The sequence below is a fragment of the Desmodus rotundus genome, chromosome 3 (assembly GCF_022682495.2).
Source record: "Desmodus rotundus isolate HL8 chromosome 3, HLdesRot8A.1, whole genome shotgun sequence".
Lineage (NCBI taxonomy): Eukaryota > Metazoa > Chordata > Mammalia > Chiroptera > Phyllostomidae > Desmodus > Desmodus rotundus.
The window spans coordinates 18,177,502-18,187,452 of NC_071389.1; the positions used below are offsets into that span (position 1 = coordinate 18,177,502).

At 53.8% G+C, this 9,951-nt stretch overlaps 1 long non-coding RNA gene across 1 annotated transcript; it reads left to right on the forward strand.

The window, feature by feature from the left end:
* The first annotated feature begins 316 nt into the window (after window positions 1-316).
* LOC123479155 (uncharacterized) lies at window positions 317-2,148 on the forward strand. Its single transcript, XR_006654692.3, has 3 exons — window positions 317-572; window positions 920-1,045; window positions 1,563-2,148. It is a non-coding gene; the product is annotated as an uncharacterized lncRNA (long non-coding RNA).
* Window positions 2,149-9,951: the final 7,803 nt, after the last annotated feature.

Sequence of the window (9,951 nt, forward strand, 5' to 3'; positions counted from 1 at the left end):
CGGGAAGCCCCACCAATGTCAGCCACCTGTTTCTTAATAGGAGCTCACAGCAGTGCTGGGCATGTGATTAGCTGAATACATGCATTCAGATGACTGGAGGTCATTGCTGATTGTTTTCTCTTGTGATTTGCTTACATGATAAATACTCTCCTTCCCAATCCTGGGTTATTCTTAGGCACCTTCCTTCCTGTTGTTTATTCATTCTGCCCCCAGCTACAGGAGGCAGCCTGGCCAGGCCCAGAGCCCAGGAGAATGCCTGGGGTGTTATCTCTTCTTGGGGCCCTGGGGACTGTGGCAAGAGGTCAGGCCCTGGCCTCCAGTCCCTTCAGCTTTCCTCTCTCTTCTGGCTTCCAATCAGAGAGCGCAGGAGCAGATGCCTGTCTTCCCGAATTTTCCACTCTATCCTCTGAGCCCTTTGTTGGAGCCCCACCCACCTTTGCCGACCCCTTGGACCTCAGGCTCACCTTCCTGGGTTGAGCGGGGGCTACAGTCACATCAGGGAGACAGACCTTTATTTTTCCAGGGTCCTGCGAAGTGAAGGGCACATCAGTCATCTGGAGATCCACTCTCAGGTTTGTCCGGACCCTTCCCTTCTCTTTTGTTAACAGGACCCTGTGATCTGACATATGGACACTGGGATAGAGACAAGTCCTTTTTCTCTGGGATCACAAGCCATAAGGACCTTCTAAGCCCAGGGTCACTGGGGCCAGCTTTGCATAGTGAGGAGAAAGCCTGTCTGAGAATGACGTTCACACAACGGAGGCAGAGCCAAGTGGAGGGAGGAAGGAGACAGAACCCCAGGAGGCGGTTTGAGTCCCTGCCTCTAGCCATCCCCAAGGCCAATTCCATGCCCTGTATTTTCAGTTATAAATCACTATACCTCTTGCTTTAACTCTTTGTGCTCTGCCCCTTGCCATAGAAGTTTCTGCCTAAAACAAGCCGCAATCAAGGGGCAGAACCCAGCTCCAGGAAGGAAGCAATGCCCGGAATGGAACAGCTGAGAAGCCACAGAGCTGAGCTGCTGGAGCCATGGGCACTGTCACTGGTGAGGGCAGTGGCTGTGGGCAGGACTGGGGGCAGAGGCCCTGGTTGTGGCAGTCCTCAAGGCCTCCCCGGGCCCCGCTCCCCTGGGCCTGACTGGGGGTGGGTGACATGGCTGTGTAGGCCTGCGAGATGTGGCAAAGTAATTATTATCTCCATGCTACCAATCAGGAGACCAAAGCCCAAAGAGGGGAAGTGACTTGCCTGAGGTCACATAGCCAGTAAGGGGCAGCACCAGGGTTGGGATTTGGGTTCATGTGACTCTAAAGCATAAGGTCTTAAAGATTTCTGCTGGAGTCAGAGACTGAGGAAGATGGAATCTCAGAATTAGTTCTGAAACTGATAAACAGGGTCCTCAGATGGCAAAATCTAGTGTGTACCAACCCCTCTCCCCATCACACCTGTGTTCAGGGCACAGGCTCTCCCGGTTTCCCTCTGACCTCTCTGGCTGGATCCTTCCCTTCTTCCCAGCCTCTCAGTAACAGAGGGCTCAGTCCTCTACTCTCTTCTCCTCTCCACAGATGTCGTCCCCCAGGGGAGACCATCCAGTCCCATGGAAATGCCATGTACATGCTGATGACCCCCAAACTGACACCTCTCACCTGGACTTGAGCTTGAACGTCCCCTGCCTGCTGTACTTGTCATCCGGATGCCTGAGAAGCCTCTGGGCGTTTCCCTCCCAGCTTTAACGGGATGTGATTGGTCTATAACGTCATGTCAGTGTAAGGTGTGCAATGTGACAATTCGATAAATATGATATTGTGAAGTGATTACCACAACAAGGCTAGTAAATGCACCTATCCCCTCGCACAGTTCCAACTGTGTGTGTGTGTGTGTGTGTGTGTGGTGAGAACACTGAAGATCTACCCTCTGAGCACCTTTCAAGCATGTAGTACAGAATTGCTCCCTGCACAGTCCCCTTGCCGCACATTAGATCCCCAGGACTGCGCATCTGATAGCTGGACGCTCGTACCCTCTGACCGACGTCTCCCCGTTCCTGTCCCGCCAGCCCCTGGCAACCACCATTCTACTCTCTGTTCCTTTGAGTTTGGCTTTTAATTTTTAGATTCCACATATAAGTGAGAGCATACATCATTTGTTTTTCTGTGTCCGACTTCACTTAGAATAATGCCCTCGAGGTCCATCCATATTTTTGTAAAGGGCAGGATTTCCTTCTTTATAGTTGAATATTTCATCCCAGCAATCTCCCCTCCCTGTACCTCTGAAAGGGAGGGACTGCGGTGCCCACTTCGCAGGTGGAAAAGTGGGGAGGGTCTACGGTGGCCCTGCTCTCTCTTGATCTGGTGCAGCTCGGTACGGAGCTCCACAGGGGGGACTCCGGGGCAGGGAGTGGCATATGAAAAGGGGGCCATCTGGAGAGACAGAGAGCCCTGCCTAGCACTGGGCTTCCCTGGCCGGAATCCCTGTGACCTCCTGGATGGCTTCCCCATCTGACAGCGGAGGAAATGGACCAGAAGATCTCCAAGGTAACTGCTGCTCCAGATTGAATAACAAATAGAAAAGAATGAACCTCAGGCTGGAAAAGGTGGATTGAACCTATTGAAGAAACTCAGGGTCCAGAACAGGGAGGGATATGAGAGCAGGGACCAGCTCCCTGAGGATGAGCTCCTGGCTCTGAGAGACCCACAGAAGAGACAGAATGCAGGGTAGGGGGGCAGGGGGAGGAGGGAAACAATAAGGATGACAGCAGTCACAGAAGCATGGTGGGCACAGTGCTGGTACTTATGAGGAGCCTAGGCGACCTTTTATGTGTCTGCAACCCAAGCCCTGTGACCCCATTGCACAGATGAGGGGGGTGAGGCCCAATGGGGAAGCAGCTCCTAAGGGATGCAGGGCCAGGACTAGAACCTGAGCTTCCACCCAGCACGCCTATTCCCTTCCTGTCTCCACATGCAGGCCTAGGGCTAAGGGGATGGGCAGGGCCTGTCCTGGGCCTGGAGAACTTGGGCAGGTGTGTTAATTTGTTTTCCTTTGCACAGAACCACTATGAGATGTGACAGTTTGCACCCAGTGTCTCCAGTCCTCACAACGACCCACAGCTTGGAAACAGTAGATCCACGCCCAGGGCTGCCTGGCCCTGAAGCCCTTTGTCGGCCCCTCTGAGATCTCATTTCAGGAAGGCAGTGAGATTGATCATGTGCCTGCCGCCGGCCGGAATGGCAACTGTTTTATTGCTTACATCGCATCCAATAAGTATCACCCCTTTGGCTGGACATAGAGAAATGGTCTCAGCCACCGAGGTGGAAGGTGAAAGAGGAATTGCTGGGAAAGAGGGAAAACAATCAGCTGGACAAGGCTAGGGTGGACTGGGAGGCAGAGAAGGATGCAAGGCCAAGGAGGAGGACCAGGGGACTGGGGCAGTGGGCTTCCAGCCCAGCCATCCCACCGCCGGCTCCTGGTGAACTGGGCATCCCGTTAGCCTCTCTGAGCCTTGGCTTCCTTCTCGGTAAAGTAGCTCTGGCCGTGCGCAACCTTTGGGCAGCTCCATTCCTGGAAGTTTCATTGACGCTGACTCTGCTGGACCCTGTTACCTCCTCTGTCCTTCCTGCCTTTGCTCGGCTGGTGGTTCCACCAGGAGCCTCTTCCCTCCTATGGCCTGACCCCACTCCCCTCCCCAGCTCACCCTCCTGACCCTGGCTGAAACACCTCTTCCCCCGGGCAGCCCCTGACTGCCCCACACTGGACTGTCTGCCTGCTCTGCCCACAGCCCGTGCCCCCTTCCCACGGTGTGGAATCTGTCCTGCTCAGTGCTGCATCCCCAGAGCCTAGGACAGGGCCTGCACATAGTAGGTGCCTAGTAAATAGATGATATTTATTTATTCAACAAGTATGTATTGACCACCAACTGCATGCCAGGCTCCACCTGGGAGCAGGACTTTTGGAAGCTCTGGGCAGCACCAGCCCTTCTCCCTCTACCTGTAGGCTGTCCTGGCTTCTGTGTGCGTCATCCATACCCACTGTCTCGTCCCCTGGGGCCTATTCAAGTCTAAGGCACAGGGGAGGCCGGGTGAGGGGCTCAGGGCCAGGCAGACAGAGTCTGAAGGGCCTGTTGAGCCTGGGTGTGCAGATTCTGGGCCTAGAGGACAGGTCAGGGCCCCAAGGGAGGGCTGGAAGTTGGCTACTTACAGAGCAGGGGAGGTAAGTAGAGTCTGAAGGGCTGAAAAAACAGGTCTACACGTTCATGTTCAACCTGAGCCCGCACCCTTGACTCCAGCTGGCTGAGGAGCTGTGCAAAGCTGTGACCTTAGAGGGACCTCCTGGTCGAGCCCCACCCTGACCTTCCTGTTATACGAGGGGGGGGACCTAAAAAAACCTCCTGGAATTTATTTATAAAAAATTGTGTGTTTATTCTTACATGTTTAACATCAGTCACCTTCAGAGTGCTCTCCATTTGTTGCAGTACAACTACTGAGGCACGTTTTCCACAGCTCACAACAGTTTTTGAACTTGTTGATTTTGATGCCTTTTAGTACTTCTGCTGTTTTTTGTTTCACCTCTTCCACATGGGCAGAGCGTTTCCCTTTGAGGACTTTTTTCCCTCTGCGTAAACAAGCAAACAAAAGTCGATCTTGGGGTGAGATCAGGTGAATAGGGAGGGTGGAGCATTGGGGCCACGCTGTTTTTTTGGTCAAAACTGCAGAACCCTCAGTGCAGTGTGGGCAGGTGGGCTCACCCATCACGAAAAGGGCAAACGTGTTGAAGGAGTCTTCACAAAAAAAGTTCACTGGAGGAGGTGGCTTCCTGGAACACTCACCTAGCAGGGAAGCCGCAGGACAGGAGCCCGCCCTCCAGAAGATAATTCCATTTTTGGGGGGGAGGTCCCCTCTCCTATTTTTCCTTGTTGATCCTACCAAACACTACTTCTGTCTATTCCCCTAAGACACTCTGGGCTTCCCCACTTCCCGGCTCCTCCTCAAGCTGCTTCTTCCACCTTGAATGCCCCCACCGCCCTACAGCCCCTGTCCTGTCATCTGTGCCCATCAGAACCCTTCGCCTCCTTCAAAGTCCGGTTCCCCCAACTCCTGCTCGGACCCCCTGCAGCTGCACATTGCCTCCCCCTCCCCTGCTGTGAGTGTGTGGAAAGAGCATGGTGGGAGGGCCAGGCTGGCGGGGTTTGCCCGCAGCTCCTGGCCGCCTGGCTGTGTGACCTTGGGCAAGTCTCTTCCCTCTCTGAGTCTATTTCCTCACCTGTGTGATGACAGAAGTGACACCCATTGACCACACTGTACCTGCCTTTCAACAGTCTTTTATTCATTACTTTTGTTCCGCAAACTGACCATAAAATGACCTCCTAAAAGCAAAGACTCTTGTGCCTGCCCTGGCTGGTGTGGCTCAGTGAATTGAGCACCAGCCTGTGAATTGAGGGGTCTCTGCTTCAATTCCCAGTCAGGGCACATGCTTGGGTTGCAGGTTGGGTCCCTGGTTGGAGCGCTTACAAGAGGCAACCAATCGATGTTTCTCTTGCTTTCTTTCTACCTCCCTTTCCCTCTCTCAAAAAAAAAAATCTTAAAATAAATTACAAAAATCCTGTTCCTCTCTCTCCACGTGTTCAGCAATCATTTAGTAAGTGCCCCCCGCACAGGCTTGGCCCTGGGTTCGGACACAACACCTACAAGCTCACCTGGGTCCTCAAGGAGCTCTAGTGTCTGCATCCTTCGTGTTGGGGTGACCCGATTATAACTGGGGATCCACGAGGCCGAGTCTCCACTCAGTGTTGTATCCAAAGAAACAGCCCAGTAACCCGCAGTCCCTTAAAAAAGGAAGTCCCACTTTATTTCCATTTCCCAAAGGCAGTGAAAGGGGATATAATTCCTACCCCCAGAACAGGTTGCCAAGGCCCCCTCCCTCACACCGGGCACTGTAGGGCCTTTCAGGGCCACGCTCCAGAGCCTCCCCAGACCACAAGTTTGCCGTGCGGCTCTCCCTGCATCCTCGCTCCCTCACCTCCCTGGTTCACTGCATGTGGAACGACCACGTTAGTCTTCTGGTTTCTCCTTTGTTTTTCTCTCCATGGCACATGCTCTTGGCTCGGCATCGCGCGCAGGCGCAGACACACATCAGAAACCATCTTGCAAAGATAATATTCTTGTTTAGAGGGCAAGGGAAGGGGAGAAGCTGAGTGGGCAGAGATAAAATTCTCGTGTGTGTGTGAAAACGGTTGCAAACACACACACGATAATAAATCCTGTTCCCACTGTGGCAAGTTATCACTAAGGGCCCGGGGAAGTCCCTGCAGCCTGAGATGCTGTGATTCCATGAATTTTAAGATGTCAGGCCTCAGGGGGAGAGGGACGAGCTGAAGCCCTCACCCCTCCAGTGCCTCTCAGACACTAGCCAAACCCACTGCCGTGCTGGAAGCCTGTGCTGGAAGCCCGACCACTGGCCAGTGGTCTCTGCTGAGCCACCCCCACCTGCTTCTCCTCACAAGGGAGGTGGGGACCGGCCTCACCAACACTCTGATCCCGAAAGGCTCTCTCCCACACTCTGAGCTCCAGGATGCCCTCCTGTTTCCTGTATCACCCATGGAACCTCTGAGGGCTATAGCCAAAGCTATGGGCCGGTGTGTGTGTGTGTTGGGGGGATGATCAGCAGCCAGTCTGCAGAGCAAAGGGCCATCACCTTTACACCTGAGTAGAGCCAGGTGTTTCCCTTCTCTTGAATGTCCCTCTTGAGTGTCATTAATTCAACAAACCTTCCATATCCCCATCCTGGTCCTGCCCTGGGGCGGGCACTGGGGCCCTGGAGAAACCCTACCTCAGAGTCCCTGGTCGGGATGGGGAGGCAGGTGGAGGCACAGACCACCTACAAAACACAATGAGAATGGCTCCAGTGAGGGGTGAACTCAGGGGACGGTGGAAGATGCCAGGGTGAGTCTGGGGATCAGAGAAGGTGGTGGGGGGGTACTGAAGGAAGTTCCAAGCTGTAGTCACAGACCCAGCCCTGCTGCCATCCATCCCCTTCATTCATTCACCTACTCAGTCACCCATTCCTTATTTCTGGTTACAATGCTGGAGAGACAGGTGACCAGGCTGTGGCAGCTGCCGTCATGGAGTTTGCAGCCAGTAGGGGAGAGATGCATTGAACAAATCACTGCCCATGTCATAACTGATCTAGGCTGGGGCAAGTGCCACGTGGCAGAGGGCTCGAATGTCCTGAAAGAGACACAGCAATACAGACTTGACCTGCTCGAGAAGGTGAGGAAGAGCCAAGGGACCAGGAAGGTGATTGAGGCGGTGAGTGATAAGGGCAAGTGTAAAGGCCTTGAGTGGGCGGGAGCCTGAGGCATTCTGGGAGATTGAGAGAAGGCCCTGAATGCTGGAAGGCAGAGGGAACAGTATAGGGAAGCCAGTGACTGAAGGAAGCTTGGAAAACAGGAGGGTCCAGGCTGAGGGGGCACTGGGAGAGTCTCCCACCCTGTTCCTGTAGCTGTGTCATCCCTTCACCAGCTGGGTGTCTCAAGGGAAGTTTTCTGTGCCATGCCCTGTGCTGGGCACTAAAGGTCCCAGGGGTGGAGACAAGAGTGACTGAGACCTCTCTCAGCTGCTCCCAGCTCTCCCACACCCCCAGCCGCTGACCATGCTCTTGGCACTTGCTCTTGACCTTCTGCTGACAACTGAAGAGGCCTAGGTCCAACAGTTGGGAGATGGGGGTGCATATATGGAACATGTGACCTGGGGCAGCTGCCTTCACCTGGAAATGGGGACAAGGATAGTAACCCCTCACAGGGTGGCTGTGGGGAATAAGTGAGATAGTGTGGGAAGGGGACAGAGCCCCATAAACCCAGCTATGAGGCCCCTGCCACCTTCCCCAGCCATACCTCCTGACAGGGCCCTGCTTTTCTCCAGAACAGCATCGAATGTCCACAGGGGCAGAGCCTGGCCTCTCACACAGCGGGATGAACTGGTCCCCGTGGGTGGACAAGCACCATGCTGGTCCCCAGTGGGACATGGCACCTGGTGAGGACTCTGCTTGCCCCTCAACAGGATCAGATGAGGCCCCCCTGACTCCTCCACTCCCACCAATGGACAGAAGAGGTGGCCCTCGTTACCTGCTGGAGGTTGGTTTCTTCCTGCTGACAATGTGCCGAGCACATTGTCCCCACAGTGTAGGTGCTCCAGGCTGTCCCTAATATTTGAGGGGCCCAGGGAGGGAGCCCCCCACTAATGGAGGCCCATTTTCCTAAATATTTAAAGTGATAAGCCAGCTAACTGGTAAATAATATATATTCTATTTGCTATCTTGACAGATACATCTGTATGACAACCTGGGAGACCAGGTTTGATTTTAACGTTCTCAGCCCCCTTGGGATTCCCTCCCCCGCTGGATGTGCAGGTGTAGGGAGAGCCTGCACTGGACCCACAGGGGTCAACCCCTTCACTTCCTATCCCCAGGCTGCCTAACATCACCCAGGCATCACATGCACGTGGGTGCCCCAGTGTACACGCTCAAACTCCTTTTATACCCCCATGAACAGCTGCCTCCCTTGGCACCTCTCAGGACTGGGGTGCTTATCCCACAGTATGTCACCCTCAGGAGGACAGATCCAAGGAAGGCCCACCAGGCTCAGGAAGTGGGCTTTGGGACATTTGGGTGGGGGGTGTGGGGTCCTGGACATCTAAACCATTGTTGAAATTGGGGGCTAGTCTCCAGTGGGCACATCCCTTTGGCCACACAGGCTCCATATCCTGTGAGGAGAGGCATGGCTAGAGGAGGGACAGAGCAGTGTCCTTTAATGCCTGGGGCCAGGGTGAGGCCTGTTGTTTAGGTCTGAGGATGGTATCGAGCCCAGCCCCACTTCACTTGCGAGGCCGTCTGCCTGGTTTTGCATGGAGAAGGACCCAAGAAGCTGGAACAAGGCCTTAGGGAGAATGACATTCACAGATCCCATGTCAAGGCCATGGAAAAGAGTCCAGAGACAGGACTGGACTTAGGGCCTACAGCCCCAAGGATTGAGTCAGCCAGGGAAGGGGTCTGGGATCAAGGGAGCTGTACAGGTGAGAGGGCCCAGGTGGGGCCTTACCTGGCCGCCTTACAGGGCTGTGGCAGGGCTGACGGATCCAACCAGGCCTCTGCTGTTTCCTTGCAGGTCGTGACTGGAAACAGAAGCCATGGGCACCAGTTGGGAGCGAGTAATTACAGACAGCTCTGCATCAGAACGTTGGCTTTGCCTGGGCTTGCACACTCGCACGCAGCTGTGTTTTATGCCACAAATGAATGCTTTGATAAAGAGCAATGCCTTTCCAGGAGTTCATGAATTTCCTAGACTCAGATCCCTTAACAGATCATTCACAAGAATGAATGTCTTAGTCAGCTCGGGCTAATACCATAGCCTGGGTGACCTAAGCAACAGAAATTCATTTCCTCACAGTTCTGGAGGCTGAAAGTCTGGAGGGGTGCCAGCATGGTTGGGTTCTAGGGAGGGGTCTCTTCCTGGTTTGAAGACAAACACCTGCTCCCTGTGTAAATGAGAGAGAGCGCAAGAGAATGAAAGAGCAAGAGTGAGCGCCAGCTCTCCGGTGTCCCCTGTTGTAAACGCCCTGACCTCCTCATGGGGGGCCCCACCCTCATAACCTCACTGAACCCTAGTTATCTCCCCAAATCCCCATCTCCAAATACCATCACTTTGGGAGTAAAGCTTCAACATATGAATCTTGAGGGGATATTATTCAGTCCCTAGCAATGAACGGGGGCGGGGGGTGGGTGGGAATGGAGACAACTGTACTTAACAACAATACGAAAGTAAAATAAAAGTAAAATAAAATTATGGGTTTCAAAACATAAAAATTAAAAAAATAAAAGAAAAGACAGGCGAAATGGTAACAGTGTTGAGAAAACTGCTTCTAACATAATCGTGGCTTATAAGCGCGGCCACGTGTTCCCGCACAGTTC